This window comes from Saimiri boliviensis, chromosome 5, assembly GCF_048565385.1.
Source record: "Saimiri boliviensis isolate mSaiBol1 chromosome 5, mSaiBol1.pri, whole genome shotgun sequence".
Taxonomy (NCBI): Eukaryota; Metazoa; Chordata; class Mammalia; order Primates; family Cebidae; genus Saimiri; species Saimiri boliviensis.
Genome location: NC_133453.1, coordinates 52,794,966 through 52,816,579, shown reverse-complemented (window position 1 = coordinate 52,816,579; position 21,614 = coordinate 52,794,966). Strand labels below are relative to the sequence as shown.

Here is a 21,614-nt window from a genome sequence, read left to right as displayed (position 1 = left end):
GATGATGCCAGGGAGCCAAGCGGTCTAGCTCAGCAGATCCCACCTCCATGGGGTCCACCAAGCTGAGATCTACTGGCTTGAAATTTTTACTGCCAACACAGCAGTCTGAAGTTAACCTGGGATGCTCTGCCTTGGTGGCGGGAGTGGCATCCACCATTACTGAGGTCTGAGTAGGCAGTTTTCTCCTCACAGTGTAAACAAAGCTGCTGGGTAGTTTGAACTAGGCAGAGCCCACTGCAGCACCACAAATCTGCTGTAGCCAGACTGCCTCTCTAGATTCCTCCTTTCTGGGCAGGGAATCTCTGAAAGAAAGGCAATAGCCCCAGTCAGGGGCTTATAGAAAAAAACTCCTATCTCCCTGAGACAGACATGGCACCTGGGGGAAGGGATGGCTGTGGGCGCAGCCTCAGTAGATTTAAACGTTTCTGCCTGGCAGCTCTGAAGACAGCAGTGGATCTCCCAGCACAGCGCTCAAGCTCTGCTAAGGGACAGACTACTTCTTCAAGTGGGCCCCTGACACCCATGCCTCCTGACTGGGAGATATCTCTCAGCAGGGGTTGACAGACACCTCATAAAGGAGAGCTGCCACTGGCAGCTAATGGGTGCATCTCTGGGAGGAAGCTTCCAGAGGAAGGAACAGGCAGCAATCTTTGCTGTTCTGCAGCTTCCTCTGGTGATAGCCAGGCAAACAGGGCCTGGAGTGGACCTCCAGCCAACTTCAGCAGACCTGCAGCAGAGGGGCCTGACTGTTAGAAGGAAAAGTAACAAACAGAAAGGAATAGCATCTATATCAACAAAAAGGACGTCCATGCAGAAACACCATCCAAAGATCAACATCAAAAACCAAAGGTAGGTAAATTCAAAAAATCAGAAAAAAACAGCACAAAAAGGCTGAAAATTTCAAAAACCAGAATGCCTCTTCTCCTCCAAAGAATCACAGCTTCTTGCCAGCAGGGAAATGAAACTGGACAGAGAATGAGTTTGACCAACTGACAGTAGTAGACATAAGAATCTGGCTAACAACAAACTCCTCTGAGCATGTTCTAACCCAACATAAGGAAGCTAAGAACCTCGAAAAAAGGTTAGAGAAATTGCTAACTAGAATAACCAGTTTAGAGAAGAACATAAATGACCTGATGGAGTTTAAAAACACAACACAAGAACATTGTGGAACATACACAAGAATCAATAGATGAATCCATCAAGTGGAAAGAAGGATATCAGAGACTGAAAATTATTTCAACTATTGTAGATGGCAGTGTGGCGATTCCTCAAGGATCTAGAACCAGGAATACCATTTGACCTAGAAATTCCATTACTCAAAGGATTATAAATCATTATACTATAAAGACACATGCACATGTATGTTTATTGTAGCACTGTTCACAACAGGAAAGACTTGGAAACAACCCAAATGCCCATCAATGATAGACTGGATAAAGAAAATGTGGCACATACACATCATGGAATACTATGCAGTCATACAAAAGGATGAGTTCGTGTCCTTTGCAGGGACATAGATGAAGCTGGAAACCATCATTCTTAGCAAACTAACACAGGAACAGAAAACCAAACACTGCATGTTCTCATTCATAAGTGGGAGATGAACAATGAGAACACATGGACACAGGGAGGGAAACATCACACACGGTGGCCTGTGGGGGTTAGGGAGTTAGGGGAGGGATAGCATTAGGGGGAATAACTAATGTAGATGCTGGGTTGATGGGTGCAGCAAACCACCATGGCACATGTATACCTATGTAAGAAACCTGTACATTCTGCATATGTGTCCCAAAGTTAAAGTATAATAAAAAATATTGATAACTTTCCAAACTGACTTGCATACCCTCATTTAATGACTACATAATATCTTTTTGGATTTTTTAAAATTTATGTTACCATTCTCATATTATTGAGCAATTAAGTAATATTTATTTTTGCAATTATTAAGCATTCATGCAAAGTATATTTGTAGTTTAATAATTTCCAAACTTTGAAAGTTACTTGTTTATAGTAAATTAACAGGAGAAAGAGTATTGGGTCTAAAATTTAAATAATATTAATTTAAAAAATATTAGTAGGTATTGAAAATTGTCATTTGGAGACAATGCTAACGTACACCTTTTTTAGGAGCATAGGAAAGTGTTTATTTATTTGTATCTTTGCCTAAATAGAGTCTGTGTGTGTGTGTGTGTGTGTGTGTGTGTGTGTGTGTGTACATGTTTATGTGTTCTATCAAACTTTATCAATTGTTCATTTGGATTTCAGTAACATGAAGTGTCTGCTGTGGACAGTATAATGTCTCTGAGTAAATTAGAGAAATATTTTACAGAGTGTGAGGATGCAAAGTATGGACCGGTGACAATAAAATTCTAGGTGTGCTCTTGTATGCTTTCTTTCAAAATAACTTAAGAATTAAAACAAAATGAGAAGGAGCAAAGAAATATATTGATGTTATTTCAGATATAGGGCAAGGTAGCATGACAAAAATGAGATGAATAGAATGGACATAGGAAAGGCATTAAAAAAATCTAAGTTTGATTACCAACTTTTTAATGGAAAAACACACTAACCATCTATAAGACTCAGTTTTCCATTTTTTAAATGAGGCCATTAAACTTGTTTGTGTTTATGCTGGGTGAAGATAACGGGTCAATAACACAGCAGATAGTGTGCAACCTCAGTGCATTTTCCTCAACAAAATTTAATCCATGATTAGAAACTCCAACATCTGTGATTTTTTTTCCAGAAGAAGACAACGCCTTCAGATAAGGTTTTATGAAAGTAGATAGAGAGCTAGAAAAAAAATGGCCTATTTGTTTTCAAAAAGCTAAGTGTGATTTACTCCAAATCAGACAACAGAAAATAAAGAAATGGTGGAGAAGGGGAGGGATCGTTAATATGAAAGCAGAATCTAGTTTACCCTCAAACTAAATAAACATGTTGTATAGTCAACATTTTTATTCAGAGAATTCCTGACATCTTTAATACCACAGCCAACACCCATTACATCATCCTCATTTAAGTTCTTAACAATTTGAGTTTGATACGAAACAGAAAGAATAAGATCCAGACTCCTTTGCAAAAAATTGCAAAATAAGATGGAAAATACACAGTGTGTCAATAAATCATATTATACTATGATCAAAATCAGAGGCCCCACTAAACATTCAGTATAGGTGGAATAATGCTTTTAATAATATGACAGCTATAAACTGGAAGGAAATAGTATTTGGAAGATATAGTCTTCGTAAAGTGAAATATCAAAAGCTTCTGAAAACTTGGAAATAAAACGATAAATTTGGACACAAATGAGCAAAATCTGTGAGAAATTTTACAGACATAAGTCAAATAAAGAGATGAGCTCTTTTATATAATACATTTTCTTTTTTTATTGCAATTTAGGTTTTGAGGTACATGTGAGAACATGCAAGATTGTTGCATAGGTACACACATGGCAGTGTGGTTTGCTGCCTTCCTTCCCCTCACCTGTATCTGTCATTTCTCCCCATGCTATCTCTTCACACCTCCCCAGCCCCCTGTCCCTCCCCCATTTCACCCCAATGGACCCCAGTGTGTAGTGCTCCCCTCCCTGTGTTTATGTGTTCTCATTGTTCAATACCAACCTATGAGTGAGAACAGGCGGTGTTTGATTTTCTGCTCTTGTGTCAGTTTGCTGAGAATGATGGTTTCCAGGTTCATCCATGTCCCTACAAAGGACACGAACTCATCGTTTTTGATGGCTGTGTAATATTCCATGGTGTATATGTACCACATTTTCCCTATCCAGTCTATCATTGATGGGCATTTGGGTTGGTTCCAGGTCTTTGCTATTGTAAACAGTGCTGCAATCAACATTCGTGTGCATGTGCCCTTATAGTAGAATGATTTATAATCCTTTGGATATATACCCAGTAATGGGATTGCTGGGTCAAATGGGATTTCTATTTTTAGGTCATTGAGGAATTGCCACACTGTCTTCCACAATAGTTGAATTAATTTACACTCCCACCAACAGTGTAAAAGTGTTCCTATTTCTCCACATCCTCTCCAGCATCTGTTGTTTCCCGATTTTTTAATGATCGCCATTCTAACTGGTGTGAGATGGTATCTCAATGTGATTTTGATTTGCATTTCTCTAATGACCAGTGACGTTGAGCATTTTTTCATATGTTTGTTGACCTTCTGTATGTCTTCTTTTGTAAAGTGTCTGTTCATATCCTTTGCCTACTTTTGAATGGGCTTGTTTGTTTTTTTCTTGTAAATCTGTTTTAGTTCTTGGTAAATTCTGGATATCAGCCCCTTGTCAGATGGGTAGACTGCAAAAATTTTTTCCCATTCTGTTGGTTGCCGATTCACTCTACTGACTGTTTCTTTTGCCATGCAGAAGCTGTGGAGTTTGATTAGGTTCCATTTGCCTATTTTGGCTTTTGTTGCCATTGCTTTTGGCGTTTTTGTCATGAAGTCCTTGCCTATGCCAATGTCCTGAATGGTTTTGCCTAGATATTCTTCTAGGGTTTTTATAGAGATTCTGGTATGTTGTGTCTTCGTTCTCATTGGTTTTGAAGAACATCTATTTCTGCCTTCATTTCATTGTTTATCCAGTCAACATTCAAGAGCAAGTTGTTCAGTTTCCATGAAGCTGTGCGGTTCTGAATTAGTTTCTGCATTCTGAGTTCTAACTCGATTGCACTGTGGTCTGAGAGACTGTTTGTTATGATTTCTGTTCTTTTGCATTTGCTGAGGAGTGATTTATTGCCAATTATGTGGTCAATTTTAGAGTAGGTGTGATCCAGTGCTGAGAAGAATGTATATTTTGTGGATTTGGGGTGGAGAGTTCTATAAATGTCTATTAGGTTTGCTTGTTCTAAGTCTGAGTTCAGGCCCTGGATATCCTTGTTGATTTTCTGTCTGGTTGATCTGTCTAATATTGACAATGGGGTGTTAAAGTCTCCCACTATTATTGTGTGGGAGTCTAAGTCTCTTTGTAAGTCATTAAGAACTTGCCTTATGTATCTGGGTGCTCCTGTATTGGGTGTGTATATATTTAGGATCGTTAGCTCTTCTTGTTGCAGATCCTTTTACCATTGTGTAATGTCCTTCTTTGTCTCTTTTGATCTTTGTTGCTTTAAAGTCTATTGTATCAGAGATCAGAATTGCAACTCCTACTTTTTTTTTGCTCTCCATTTGCTTGGTAGATCTTCCTCCATCCCTTTATTTTGAGCCTTTGTGTATCCTTGCATGTAAGATGGGTTTCCTGGATACAGCACACTGATGGGTTTTGGCTTTTTATCCAATTTGCCAGTCCGTGTCTTTTGATTGGGGCATTTAGTTCATTTACATTTAGGGATAGTATTATTATGTGTGAATTTGATACTGTCATTTTGATGCTATCTGGCTGTTTTGTTGGTTAGTTTATGCAGATTCTTGATTGTGTTGATGCTCTTTTACCATTTGGTATGTTTTTGGAGTGGCTGGTACTGGTTGTTCCTTTATATGTGTAGAGCCTCTTTCAGGAGTTCTTGTAGAGCAGGTCTGGTGGTGATGAAATATCTGAGTACTTGCTTATTTGCAAAGGATTTTATTTTTCCTTCACTTACGAAGCTTAGTTTGGCTAGATAGGAGATTCTGGGTGGAAAGTTCTTTTTTTTAAGGATGTTGAATATTGTCCCCCAATCTCTTCTGGCTTTTAGGGTTTCTGCTGAGAGATCTGCTGTGAGTCTAATGGGCTTTCCTTTGTGGGTAACCCGACCTTTCTCTCTGGCTGCCCTTAGCATTTTCTCTTTCATTTCAACCCTGGTGAATCTGACGATTATGTGCCTTGGGGTTGCTCTTCTTGAGGAATATCTTTGTGGTGTTCTCTGTATTTCCTGGATTTGAATATTGGCCTACCTTGCTAGGTTGGGGAAGTTTTCCTGGATAATATCCTGAAGAGTATTTTCCAGCTTGGATTCATTCTCTTCATCACATTCAGGTACACCTATCAAATGTAGATTAGGTCTTTTCACATAGTCCCATATTTCTTGAAGATTTTGTTCATTCCTTTTTGTGCTTTTTTCTCTGTGCTTGCCTTCTCTTTTTATTTCATTGAGTTGATCTTCGACCTCTGATATCCTTTCTTCTGCTTGGTCAATTAGTCTTTGTGCATGCTTCACGAAGTTCTCGTGGTGTGTTTTTCAGCTCAATCAATTCACTTACATTCCTCTCCATGTTGTCCATTCTCATTAGCATTTCGTCCAATCTTTTTTTCAAGGTTCCTAGTTTCTTTGCATTGGGTTAGAACATGTTCTTTTAGCTCACTGTAGTTTCTTACTACCCACCTTCTGAAGTCTGATTCTGTCATTTCATCACACTCTTTCTCCATCCGGTCTTGTTTCCTTGCTGGTGAGGAGTTGTGATCCCTTTTAGGAGGAGAGGTGTTCTGGTTTCGGGAGTTTTCATCCTTTTTTCTCTGGTTTCTTCCCATTTTTGTGGGTTTATCCACCTGTTGTCTTTGTAGTTACTGTTTTTCAGATTGGTCTCTGAGTGAGCTTCTAGTTCGTGGATGCTGAAGTTACTTCTTCTTCTTCTTTTTTTTAAGCTTTCCTTCTAACAGTCTGGCCCCTCTGCTGTAGGACTGCTGAGGTCCTCTCCAGGCCCTGCTTGCCTGGGATCAGCTGCAGAACAGTAAGTGTTGCTACCAGTTTCCTCTTCCGCTTTCTTTGTCCCAGAAAGATGCTTGCCTACTGTCAGTCTGTTCTCTCCTTTATGAGGTGACTCTTTAGATCTATGGGGGTCAGGGAGCTACGTGAGGAGACAGTCTATCTTTTATTGGGGCTTAAGTCCTGAGCTGTGAGCTCCGTTGTTCATTCAGAGCTGCTGGACAGGTACGTTTAGGTCTGCTGCAGCTGAACTCATAAACCGCTTTTTGTTCCCAGGTGCTTCTCTGCACTTTTACTGGGAGCTGAAGTCCTGAGCTGTTCTTAGTTGGCCATCTTCCCAGCATTCCCTCAATAAATTTTCTTAAAAAAAATGAATAAATCAGCCAGTTAGGGTGGCTTGTAATATCAGCACTTTGGGAGGCTAAAGTGCGCTGATCATTTGAGGTCAGGAGTTTGAGACTAGCCTGACCAACGTGATGAAACCCCATATCTACTAAAAATTCAAAAATTAGTTGGATGTGGTGACATGTACCTGTAGTCCCAGCTACTTGGGAAGCTGAGGCAAGATAATCACTTGATCTCAGGAGGTGAAGGTTGCAATGAGTTGAGATTGTGTCACTGCACTCCAGCCTAGGTGACAGAGTGAGACTCCATCTCAAACATATGTATATATATATATATATATATATATATATATATATATATCTTTAATTTTTAAAAGGTAATTTAAGAGATAGGATTAAATAATGACAGATCATTCAAGATGATTCAGATTCCGAAGCACAAGTGACCCAAACAAGGAATATATCATATAAAATATTCAAATACATTATCATATATCTTCTCCATATTTTATATCATAACATCAAAATATTTACCACATGCACTCAAAAACTGTAAGATATAAAATTACAAAGTTATCCTAACATGCATATTTGAAAGTTTTTACAGAGCAATTTGAAGCATATTCTGGAATATCAGAAAGCCAGAAGTTTTAGGATGAGAAGTATCTACGATTTGTGATACAATAATGAAAATAGTGGTCTAATTTTGAGAAAATTCAACAGTACCTTCAAGAGACTTTTATGATTAAAATGATGAGGTAAGTGAGGAAGACAGGAATCAAGGCCACCTACAATGAGCATCTGACTTAAGGAAAAGAGTCATTTGATGGTTCCAGGCACTGATTTGGGGAAAAAAGCACATAGCCCTAGGAAGGTGATTAATTGAAGGTGTGGCAGTTTGAGTTTGAAATGTTTGTGAAACCTCCAGTGGAACCATGAAATAAAAAGCCCCATATATAGATATGAAGGTATCTGCTGGGGACAAAAACGTGAGAATCAGTAGATAAACAATCCTTATTTCGTGGGGTGAATGAGATCTATTTATTTAACAAGCATATATAGCATTTGATGTGGAGCAAGCACACTCCTGAATGCTTTTACAAATATTAACTCATGTAAGCCACATAGTGACTATGAGGTGAGTGTGAAGATTGGGAAGGAATATCCTGGAAGTAAACTCTGAACAACAAAGAGAAAATGGAGTAGAAATGGCTAGCAAAGCAGGAGAAAACCTGGGAGGCTGCAGTTACACAAACACTAAGGGAAGTGAGTATTTCCAAAAACTGTCATGAGTCACCAATGTCTATAGCACAGAGTGTTCCAGAAGGCAAGGGGTAAACATATACATGGGTTTAACAATGACACGCATGATGCCCCCTCACACTAATAAATATTTTACAAGGTTACTGGTGATGCCACTAATGACAATGGCATTATGTAAGTGAGATGGGGTAGGAACAGAAACGGAGGCTATGAAAACAGGAATTTTGGATGTTATTTTATAAATCTATGCTGAAAATTAACAGACAATATGAAGGAAAACATTTTGTGAAGGTTATCATTTTATATGGCTAAAGAGGGAGAGTTAAAAGCTATAAGAAAAGTAAAATGAATAGCAGGTGAGATCCCAGGCACAGGTGAAAAGAATTTAACTATAGGCTGAAGAAAAGATTTATTTTCCATTAAAATGATAGGTTTTCTTGGTGGTGGATACAAATATATTTGCAAAGTGTGTGTAATGAATGTGTGTGTTTGTGTTTTGCTGAGTGGGGGGTGGGGGACAAAGAGACAGATATAAACGGAGAGATTAGAAAGTTACTGAAGAGCAGGTAAGAAGATGAAAAATTTCTTGCTGTGATTCAATTTTGTATGTGAGAAAGAGATTGAGAATCCTTTTCAGAATGACAAGAAGTAGTAGACTTTTACAAATGTAAAGGTTTGACGTTTTCTCTAGGTAAAATAAAATGGAGCATTAATAATTTATCATTAAAAGATTTCTGGGCTGCTGGCATCCCAACCATAAATTAACAGTAACTTCTGCTGCCTTAAAAATTCAGCAATTCTCCCCTCTAGATACAGGAATTTAATACGCAAATGATTATAGTTGGATTTTATCAACTGGACAGAAATAAAGAACAAAAGAGGCAAGACTTTGAAAGGTTTTAAGAGGAAATATGTAAGTGGTTTATTTCTTAATCATAAACTAATCATTTTTTCTACATGTGTTCTTTCAATGCTTAGAAATGTAGATAATGCTTCAAATTAGTAATATCGCACTTGAGAATTAAAAATATTAAAATGGTTATGTGTACATTCACATTTAGTTTACTAGAGAAAATAATTGTAAAATAATAATTACATTTTAAACAATGTAGGTTTCCAACATAATGGAAGTTATTAGATATGGTGGAACATCCGTCTACCCGATATAATATAAACTAAGTTAAATGGACAATGATAATGACTAGAAGATAATTTGGGGAATAATCCATGTGATATGAATTTTAAATACTTTACACAAAAATATATGCATACTTTAAGATTAACCAAGCAAACATTGGTGTTCATGGAGAAAAAGATAATTTGGTAACAGGAAATACCTTAGGTCAATGAGATCATAAATGAATTTTTGTCATTTCTTTTCTACTTAACAAAAATTTTTAGTCATCTTGTTTGCTTGCCCATGAAACATTCTCTGTTACGTTAGACAGTGAGAAGGCTCCTTAATACGTTCATAAATCCAGCTCTCAGAGAAGGTTAAGCTATGCCTACCTAAGGAGTAAATCACCATTAACCCATACTAATCATGGTGATTCCATTAACTTTAGAATGTTTATTTAGAAATTTCTATGTGAACTCTGGTTAATAAGTTGAGAAGGGATGTAGCTGCATGCTTGGGGATGGGTGATTTTGAACGTCTTCCTTGCTATGAATGCTGCTATATGGGAAGAACCACAAGGTAGCTCCTCCTCCTATTTGTCCTGTCTGTAAGTGACACCTGTTGCTGAAGCTGCTACCTTGTAACATTGAGGCAGATTACCTAAAAATAAAATTAATCTGCTTCGAATGATGGAAATAAAAACAGGAAAAACCTGGTTCCTCGGTGAAGGAACCAGTCTTGAAACAGCTTACCTCTGAATTTTGTGTAATGTGGGATAATAAATTTAAGGTAATTATTTATGCTACTTGTGCTGTGATATTTTCCTAGTAGCAGCCAAATATAACCTCACAGTTGTTTTGCTGTTTTTGTTTTCATAAATGAACTATTAACCAATTAAAAAAATTGATAGAAGGATGCTTAGGAAATGAGAAGACAATGTTGACAATACGAGCCCATGCCAAATTCCCGTTTCTTATCATTAAAATTGTCCTGGTATTAAAGCAATGCTTATTATTATTATTATTGTTACCATAAGAGTTAATTTTTGAGATTATAAAGTATACTCAGATTAAAATAAAATATGGGAAACAATGAAGCAAAACATTCTAAACTTGAAAAATAAATTAATATTGCAAACAAAGAGTGACTTAAAACAAAAACAACAAAAATGAAATCTAAGTAATTGCAGATTTGTTGACTAATCATGTTTACTAAAAGAGTGGCTAGCTTGAGCCTCAGAGATGAGGGTAGAGTGAGCCGAGATCGTGCCACTGTGAGCTTCAGCCTGGGCAACAAAGTGAGACTCTGTCTCAAAACAAACAAACAAACAAACAAGGCCGGCCGGGCGCAGTGGCTCACACTTGTAATCCCAGCCCTTTGGGAGGCCAAGGCAGGCAGATCACCTGAGGTCAGGAGTTCGAGACCAACCTAACCAACATGGAGGAAACTCCATCTCTACTAAAAACACAAAAATTACCTGGGCATGGTGACATGAGCCTATAATCCCAGCTACTCTGGAGGCTGAGGCAAAATGGCTTGAACCTGGTAGGCTGAGTTTGCCGTGAGCCGAGATTGTGCCATTGCACTCCAGCCTGGGCAACAAGAGAAAAATTCCGTCTTAGAGAAAGAAAAAAAAAAAAAAAAAAAAAAAAAGACTGGCTAAAGGGAAATTTCTTTTTTGGATTTGGCTCTTTTTAACAGGAAGTCGTAATTTTCTGGAGAATTACTTGATGTACAATTTCTTAACCTCAGTCAGTTCATGAATCAAATCATAATGCTTTCTACATTTTAGATTGTCACAATTTCACTGATAAGAAAAAAATAATTGTTTCTATTGGCCAGGTGCGGTGGCTTACATCTGTAATCCCAGCGCTTTGGGAGGCCAAGGCAGGCAGATCACCTGAGGTCAGGAGTTTGAGACCAGCCTAGCCAACATGGCAAAACCCGGTCTCTACTAAAAACACAAAAATAAGCCAGTTGTGGTGTGCGCCTGTAATCTCAGCTCCTCTGAGGCTGAGGTAGGAGAATTGCTGGAACCAGGGAGGCAGAGGTTGCAGAGAGCTGAGATCGAGCCACTGCACTCCAGCCTTGGTGACAGAGAGAGACACTGTTTCAAAAAAAAAAAAAAGGAAAGAAAAAAGAAATACAAACGTAATTGTACACGGTTTTATAAAGGAGGGAAGTGTCTTCTAAGAATAAAACTGTTTACTGTATAGAGCTAGTATTTTTTTATTCATAGTATTAACAAAACAAAACAAAACAAAGTCCCATGGAGAGGAAATAGCAATACCAGGCAAAAAGAGTGTATATTTTTATATTACAATCAAATAGCATATAGCATTTGCAAACTACTTATTTAAATATTTTAAAAACTGAAATGGAGGCAAGGACACACATTTACATAATGCTAGAGCTAAAAGCAATCATAGAAATAAGTATCTGAAATATCCAGGTTTTTTAAATAAGGAAATTGGAGCTGAGAAGTTGATTTCCCCTGACCCGAGTCTCACGTTAGTATGTTGGTGGGGTTTTAACTCAGACGTAGGAATTGGGACCATTCTAGGAAAGGGTAACTGCAAGCTTCAGAAAGACACACAGTTCTCACAAATATTTTCATTTTTATCACCTAAAGCAAATTTCAGATTACTTACAATATCTAGAAATTAGCATTTCATTAAACCACAACTAGGAAAGGTTTAATATTTGAGCCAAAGTTAAGAAACTTATTTAAACTTAATTAAAACAGAAAATTAAAAAAAATCAATTAAACAAATTTATATTTAATGTTTTGAGCCAAAGTTAAGAAACTTAATTAAAACAAAATTATTTTTGGTGTTCATATTTTTGATAGGTAAAAATAATGTTCTCCTACATAATAACAGGGAATATTAATATTTGTTGCCAATTAAGAGAGGAGTGTGAGTCCTGGGAGTGGAGAAATAAAACTGAGAGGCAATAGGGGGAAGGGAGACAGGTATAAAGAGATCATTAGAAAGTGAAGAACAAGGTAAATGTAAACATGTAAACACATTTCTTAAAAATTGCAATTGAAATATGAAGAAAATGTGATATACTATAGATCTTCACTACTAAAAATACGATGAACAAAATGAAATAAAAAAGAAACACATAATACAAGAAATAATGCCAGTGTTTCTTTTTTATAGTAATGAAGAGTATTTCATTATACCTGTTCTGTGTATAGTTGTCCATAACTACTGAAACTCTCCTAAAATGAATGGAATTATTTTTTCTGGACTTTATAGTTAAATTTGTAAGTTTTCTTTTTTTCAGAAAAAGAACACATTGTTTTCTTTGAGTGAATTCACCTTTCTTCATCATAATTACTCTGATTTCCATACATATCAATTTGTTTAAGAGCAAAGCTCTTTATGTTACATCATTGGCATTTCCTTAAGAGGGGAAAAAAACAAATAAAGTTATTACATATCTGAAGCAAATGGTAGTTTTCAAGAATACAATTCTGCATAACTGTGAAACCTAGTAGCTCCAAATGAAAGGAAATGGAATGAAAAATGCATGCAGTTAAATCAATGAATTTTGGTGTGAGAGGAGAAAAAAAGAATAATATATTAAATGTGTATTTCTCTAGTATAATTACTACACATATTAAAAATGAGAATGTATGGAGAGATAGAGAGCCTGTAGCTACTTTTGACTATTTTACCTGCTTTTTGTATTTGCTCTTCTAGATACCCATTATTGAGTTAGATAAGCAAATGGCATTTGAGGCCCAAAACATCTATTGCCTGAAGAGTTACTTCTCTAATTATGTATCTAGCTACCTATGTATCTCTTGGTAAATGAATTAATTTTTTAATTAAAATTAATCTCTTAATTTATGATGAATGGGACATCTTGTGGGAGATGGAAGACGTGAAAGGACAGTTTGCAAAGACATGGAATGACAGTTGAGACTTTTCTCACAGGTTCTGGAATTCAGGTTGATACTACCTTTTTAGAAATCTTAAGGATCAGTAGCTAAAAATAACAAGTCAGTTTCTTCATTTCTGCCGAAGGGCTGTTTCCATCAGATTTTATCTCTGCCTAGACAAATGTACTGGAGACTTCTCAACTTCCTGTTTCTGATAACCTCAACTTGTTATATGACAAAAGGAGATCCAAATATTAGCCCAGGTATGGGAATTTCTCATAAAAATGCTACTATATTATATTTAGGAAAAAAAACATGGCAAAATCTATACTCATTATACCAGAGACTGGATTTCTAGAACCTTTTGGTTTTAGATTTATGATGAATTAGAAAACTTTCTGATTAGAAAAAAATGTAATAGTTTCAAATATTAGCTAAATTTTTTATCTTTAAGTACAATAAACATGACAAATAAATAGTCAATGTTTTCACTTCTATTAAGGAGAGTATTTGTGGTAGTAAAAATAACCCTTAATGTGAAAAAGCTAAGAATTAATGATTGCTTCTAATTTCAAGTATCTGGGAGGGGTCTGAGTTTGGTTCGAGAGAGGAGCTACAGCTGTTGGTGACTACAACCATCTGCCCAGATGACATCGTGATAAACTCTGAATCACTCTAAAGGAATGAAGAGCCCTGACAGCTGAGTCATGGTCCCTCAGGAGCCGTTAAGAAGTTGATCTTCAGCCACTTTCATTCAAACAAACAAAAAAAAAAGCCATGAAAGTCGAGAACTATGGGTCCTGAGAATGACAGGCAATTGGTGCCACTTTATTCACAGAATTCAATCAATAGTTACTTTTTTCTCTTCATTTTACATACTTAATGCTCATCATTTTACATTTTTATAAAGACCACTTAGTTTAAATTGCCATTCATCTCTTTCCTATCAAAATCTTACCCAACACATAATCATATAATCACAAATTAGATAAGGTTTTCTTATCTAATGCCCTGCATAACACATTCAATTATAATTTTCTGGGAATGGTGATCAGAGATTTGATTTTTTGTAAGTTACATCAAATCCTCATTACTAGGTTAATTTATAAATGATTACAATTTATCACGTGGTACACTTTTCATATCTTTTAAAGGATTAATATACAAAAAGTACATAGTTAATGCTCAGCTTAAAGGTATTAAAATTGAATCTGCTTATTCAAGTATAATGATGGAACTGAAAGAGATCTTAAAATGGTTTAATCTCTTCCTTGGCTTTCAAAAAGATAAAGTCTTATTCTTTATTGGAGATTTCTTTATCCATAGAATATCTTAATGCCCCATGTCCTAACTTCCTCCCCATGTCAAGTTTTGTCTGTTTTCAAAATATTTCTGTTGACTTCTTCAGGATATATCATTGATTGACACTTTTTGATTCTAGTTATATATACTGTTATCCTTGGATATTAAAGTAGGTCTCAAATACATCTTTCATGATGGTGGGTAAGGTTCTGAGAGATCTGGAAAAAAAAGTATGATCTCCCTTCTGAAGGGCAAGTATGTACTTGGAGAGATATTTTTTCGCTTACATTCTGGGAGATCATCCATGGTCTCCCCATGTCTTTTACAGAAGAGGCTTCCAGCACTTATTACAGAAGCCAAATGGTCATTTGGATCTCCCTTATCTCTGTACCAGATGATAATATCAAATACAGATAAGTGGTGGTGGGGAGAGTAATACTGACAGAATAGTGATATGGCAAACATTGGCACCTCAGAAACTTTTTGCTTTTTTGATAGCTCTTATTAATATTTGCAAACTTTAAAAAGGCTTAGGCTTGAAAAGAATTTTATCCATAGCTGACCACATATAGAAAAACGGATCTCTCCTGTTATGGGAAATGAGGGAAATGAGGGTAAGTCCAAATTCCCCCTGATTAAACATCTTTCCCCATCAGACACATTCTTCAGCAGTTCCTTAAGAGAAAAACATACTAAAAAAGTTAATTCTGGGAAATCTAGAATTAGATTAAAATTATTGACACTAACAGGAAAGCCTGGACATTTATTTAAAAAAATGCTTATCTTAATTTTTTTGAAAATCCACATTAGCACCAGATCATTTCTTTAATGTGTACATATTTCCTTTCTTCATTGGCTAAATAGCTTTGCTATTATCAGATTAAAATCATGTAACTCAAAGGAGATATATAAGATCTGGAATCATGTCACATAGTTATAAAACCAAATTGCAATGCTAATATAAATTTAAATTATGTCTGCCATGTTTGTCATTTATCTGGGATTATCCGTTTGCCTCAAGTCATTTAAAAAACTGAGTAGGAAGCACCTGAAGCTTTCCTTTCACAAAAAGAGAAAGTTGTACTTTGTATTTACTTTACGCAGCTTTCTTTATATGAAAGTAGCCAGGAAGCAGGGGAGAAAAAATAATTACAAGAAACTGTGATAGGAAACGACTAGGAAAAGCAATTAATTTCTGATAAAAGCTCTATGATCTAGGTAAACAACAATGAGCACTCATAGTTTGGGAAGTAGGAAGTGCCTGTTGAACAAGTGACTACTTGATTCGTTTTAAGCACGTGGAGCCCATTTGGCATCTAAAATATAGGAGAGAATGAGACATTAGCTTCCTGAATGGCTGTTCTTATCAGAAAACATAATGAAACAATAAAATTCTTATATAAGATGAAATAACTATTCTTTTTAGAAATAGTGATCTTGCCAGGTGCGGTGGCTCACGCCTGTAATCCCAGCACTTTGGGAGGCTGAGGCGGGTGGATCACGAGGTCAAGAGACCGAGACCATCCTGGTCAACATGGTGAAACCTCGCCTCTACTAAAAATACAAAAAATCAGCTGGGCATGGTGGTGGGCGCCTGTAATCCCAGCTAGTCAGGAGGCTGAGGCACAAGAATTGCCTGAACCCAGGAGGTGGAGGTTGCGGTGAGCTGATAATCTCGCCATTGCACTCCAGCCTGGGTAACAAGAGCGAAACTCCCATCTCAAAAAAAAAAAAAAAAAGAAAAGAAAAGAAAAAAGAAATAGTAATCTTATGTTCTTTGTTGTATAAACACATATGTACTCATATAACATAGCTCCTGGGCTACAATAAACAATAAACGTATGTTTATCTTATTTAGGCAAACTAAATTTACAGGCTCTTTGCCCTTAAATTTTTAAAATTTATATTCATCTTTTGTTTTTTAAGATGTTATGAAAGTACAATTTTAAAAGCTCTTCTACTTCTAACTGCCATATATTAACAGGGATTGGATTTTTCTACCTACCTGAAATAACTAAAAAGAAAGAAAGAAAGAAAGAAAAAGTATAAGAAATTGCAGTATATTGGTCAGTGGAGAGAAGTGATTTCATAGAGATGAGAAACAAGTGTTTAGCCCCACGTTTGTACATTGTTACAGCAGACTGATTGAAGAGACTCAGTTTAGTTTCTATGAGTTCAGACAAGAGTCTCAGGTGGTAGTTAGGGTATACAGGACCAAGCATCAGAGAAGACAGGGCTATACAGAAAGGAAGATCCAGAGATCTTTAGGTGGACTTCTAATCTTCAGCTCAATATTGGTCTGTGGCATTCATAAAAGTCTAAAGACTGGTTGAAGCACCACATAAAAGGGTTAGAGGGGCCCACACATGTAAAGCAGGGAATATTTTTTGTTCCCAAGTTGCAAAACTCTCAATTTATGAAGCATTAAGTATAATACTCAGTTGTTTGCCTCAGTAGTAGAAAAACATTAACCATAGAATAAACAATTCTCTGGTCTTACCTAACAAAGTTTAATAGCAAAACTACCAAATATGAAACTGTTTTCAAGTAATTTACATCCCAGAAAAGAGCTCAAGGATATTTATAGAAATACAACAAATACATTACCCAGTAAGGTAAAATTCATAATATTAGGCAACCACATCAAAATTACTAGGTACTCAATAGTAAAATACAACTCATAATGAGAAAAGTCTAAATGATATCAAAAACAGAATTAGCAGGCAAAAATAGTAAAAATTTAATTTTAAGCATTTTCCATATGTTCAAAAAACTAGAGAAAAGTTCTATTAAATTTTAATATACATTGTGATGCATTTTCTGAGATGAAAATTAATCTTTGAAGCTTCCTAAGTGGACTTCAAATATTACCAAAATATTAATAATAAACACCATTATTTTGGAAACTTATCTGTTTCTGAGATTTACTCTGTTTTTAAACCTTGGGAAATGAAGAATGAGGAAGGAAGTGATTCTTACAGATGAATTATCATAGAATTTAAGGACTGAACAGAAATAGATAAGGATCAAGAAGAGGAGGAGAGATAGACTGTGTTGGCATGTGGTGGCTCTAGTTCCAGGGTGTCAAAGGCACATCATGCTTGGTAATAAAAACACTATTTACATTTTATCAGTGTCCTACTGATGAGTGCTTTCACATTTCTGATGCTGAAATAGCTTTATTATGTCCTAATCAGTAACATATAGTAATTTTTACTCACATGTTGACTGGGGAATTCCTTGCAATAATTCTAAGTCTACACAGAGACCTGTGGGCCATCAGATGGAACAACTGGGAAAGTAGTATTGCAGCATTGGGACTTCTATTATGGGTCATGGTGTCCTTACATTCTTTTGTTTTTGAAATCATTTTAACAACTCATTGTTCCAACTAAGAAAGGACATAACATCCCAAGGGAGGCTTAAAGAGAAAAGAAAACAGTGGATTTGACATGGGCCCATTATTTTTGTTATTGTTGGTTTGAGGAGGAAGAAAAGTAGAGGTGATGAAGTTGCCTTCAGCAACTGGTAGTTGCTGGTAGTTGAATCTCAGGCTATGATTCTACTTGGCACCTGACCCTTGGAGAAGCGAAGACAGGGGCAGAGGGTAATGGGAAGACTGGACCCGTGGAATTGATACATAGCACTTAGCATGCAGTCAGTGGGGATCTCAGAGAGCCAGGAGAGATGGTCTAGTATGAATAAAACTTGCTGGAAATACTTGAACTCTTTCCTAATTTTGGTGAGATTTGATATCTAGAAACACATATCTATTGAATTCAAATTTCTCCTAATGCACATTGTAGTAATCAGAAAGAATTATAGTGCTGCTTCATTTCTAGAAAAGATAGCAGAATCTACCTTTGACACTAATGCATGAAAATATTTTTGTGTTTTAAAAAGGCAACTGGCCAAATTTAATTTCTCAAATGAGTTAATTGCTGTAGATGGTAGACAAAAAGTACGGCTGACTGTAGAAAGCCTTTATTGAGAATAGATGAGTTGTATTGTAGCACAATTCTTAGATCATGTCCACATAGTAAAATACATTGATGATATAATTAGCCCATTTTAATTTATATTATAGTTCAATTTAATTAATTTGTACCAAAAAATAAGATGTTTTTGAAAATCCTAGTCTGAATAATTTTTTTCACTTTTTATATTGTCTCTTCCTTTTTATATGTTGTAAGAATGTTTACTTTGAATTTTTTTCTTGTTTTAGGTAGAGATATCAATTGAAATATATCTAATTTTGTGACACTGAATTTAATCAACCAACCATTCCTAAGGAATTGATAGCATATTTACTATTTGGTTACATGGATAGGCATTCTGGCATTAAAGTAAGTCTTTAAAATAAGATTAGAAAATTACTTTTTAAGAGAATTAATGTTTTGATAATTTGAGTTTATTACAAAATACATTCTCATTTTATGTACTATTATTTAATTTAACAATAAGTTTTTATGACAGATTTTAGTCAAACTAGTTGTACAATCAACAAGAAAATGATATATGGTCAATCAATCAGACCATCAAATACCACTTGGTAGCATACTCCATTTGAACAGGAACCACATTTCCAAAAAGAATGTGATTTAGTCATTGGAGGTAAAATGAAAAATATCAGACTATACCTTAAAAACAAACAAACAAAATAAAATAAGACAAAAACTTGTCCAATTCAGTATACATAATAGAAATAGGAATCAAATAGTAGTATGTATGTCATTAAACCTTTCTAACAAGATTCTGTGATCATCTGAAATAGAAAAACATGGTTTTCCAATATAACTACTCAAATCAGTAAAAATAAATATTTTCAAGTTTTACTCTTATTTTAAAATTTTACTTTATTGTCTTAGTTATCTGTATTTACGTTAATATTTTTCAATCTTTGTTGATCCTTATTTATAGTTTATATACTTTTATTAAGCTAGAGGCCATAAACTAACATTTCATACTCAAATAAATTTCAGGGACTATTCCCTTTTTAGTTTAAGGATTAGATGAGATATGGATACTATATATTCAAATAGTCATGTACTAGAATGACAGATTTAAAATAATTTTTAAAATGTGTTATGAAGATTTTGCCATGTTCAAAACTTTTGCCTTATCTCTCAAAATTGTCGCAATGTTCCCCCTTTCATGTAAATATTATGCTTTTACACAAGAAATACGACTCTATGTGCAGTATGTTTCCTGCTTGAGTTTTGCCCTTTGTATTCATATTATCTCACGTTATACAAAGTCATTTTGTGACTAATTTCCAGGGCACTGAGTCACAGTGTGGCTGTTGCTTATCTTTTCTCCTCTCCCACATGGTAGTACTCTTGGCTCTTATATTTGGCAATTATTTTATACTAAAGAGTGTTTTTTTATAATTAAATAATAGCTTGTCTTATTATATTTCTGTGGTTGTTCAGTGCTGCATTACATGCTTTCCTGTCTTAATAGAAGCAAGCATTTGATATCCAACATAACATAACAGTACATCATGTAGGCACGTTATCTATTGTTTTAATTTACAAAATTGCACAACATAGACTTGTTTGTAAGTATTCTCATTTAGTTATCTCAGAATATAAACTTTAGTCTCTAGAGACTTGTAAAATATTTCCTTAGAGAAATTAGTTAATGCTGGCATAAAGTATTCAATTTAGATTATAATTATTTGAATGTTTACATCATTTTAAATGTTATCAACTAACGATATTGAAGGAAGATTCTTTACACAGAAGAGTGACAGTCTCCTTATTATATGTTATGAAATAAAATGGAAAGGTAAACCACACTTCCAAAAACTTCCAATTAACCAAGCACAATTAGTAATGAATTCTCCTGTAATCTTCAAATTATAAAAGAGCTACATACACCAATTAGTCACAAAAATGTTCATGGTTTAAAGTCATAAACATCGCACATAAATTTGCTTAAGGACTAAATGCAAAATGCCGAGAACTCATTTTCATTGCAGTTTGAGTTTACTTTGTTTACAGGGAAGGGTTGATTTTCATTTTAGGCAAATAAACAGTGATCCTCCCCTATCAGTTCTTTGTCTCTCAGCACCCTGCTTTTCCCCCAAGAAAAGGAAATTGAAGTTATTTCTCATGGGCTAGACAGTATATCGCCATGTACTCACAAGTAAAATCTCTGATGAAAGTTCTTGAAATGGTATTTTCAAAACGGAGTTGAGGTTATTTTCTTTTTTCTTCCAGGTATTGAAGAGATGATTTATCTTTTCTACTTCTTTTAGAAACAGATCAAGAAACTGGGGACTGAAGAATACCGAAAGAAATGCAATCTGATCTTACTCGCAGTGAAAGAGGGAGGTAAGAATTTGACTATTATCCAGCCTAAAGACGCTGCTGTCTGTTGGAGTAAAGACGGAGCCTCAGAGTCTGTTTGAGATTACTGGCAGTTGGGAATAGCCCAGCTTCCTGTTAGGTCACTACTGCAACCCTGATGACTCTATATAGTACAAACCTCTTTTTTTTTTTTTTTTTTTTTTTTTTTTTTTTTGGTGGAGGAAACAGATGAAGGAAACAGCTTACATCCAAGATTTCAGATACAATCACTTTGAATAACTATTTCTTTCACTTTCCAGGATTGTTTTTGTAATCAGCTTAAAAAGAATGCTTTTTTTCTTCTAGAGTTAGGATGTTTTATAAAATTATGTATTTACTATTACATTGTTAATAAATAAACTTTTTTGCAGTTAGTTTCTTCTTCAAGTTATTTCATTTGTTTTACCCACTGTCAGTATATTTGTTTTTTTTTTAAAAAGTCTGAGGGCTACTATCGGAGGTCTCTCTTAGTGAGACAGTGTAATGCATTATCTATTGCAGAAGATCGGGCTTTGAGCTCTACCTTAGCTACTTGCTAGCGTAGCAAGTTATTTGACTTCTCTATACCTCAGTTTCTTTTTTCCTAGAATATTGATAATAAAAGTTTCTGAGCTTGATATAAGTGCTAAATGGCTTAATACATAAAAAGTACTTAAGGCAGGCCCCAGCATGTAATGAATCTCCAAAAAATGTTGATTA

General features: G+C 35.4%; 1 protein-coding gene across 3 annotated transcripts in view; it reads right to left on the bottom strand.

The window, feature by feature from the left end:
- The window catches only part of TFPI (tissue factor pathway inhibitor), an 87,369-nt gene extending 66,368 nt beyond the window's left edge, over positions 1-21,001 (bottom strand). For 2 of the 3 annotated variants that reach the window (XM_010351589.3, XM_003940840.4), the window contains exon 1: positions 20,711-21,000. The gene's annotated coding sequence lies outside the window, so the exon portion shown is untranslated. Of the gene's footprint in view, positions 1-20,710 lie in introns of all 3 variants that reach the window. The other variant, XM_074399372.1, reaches the window with a different exon arrangement.
- Between the last annotated feature and the right edge of the window lie 613 nt (positions 21,002-21,614).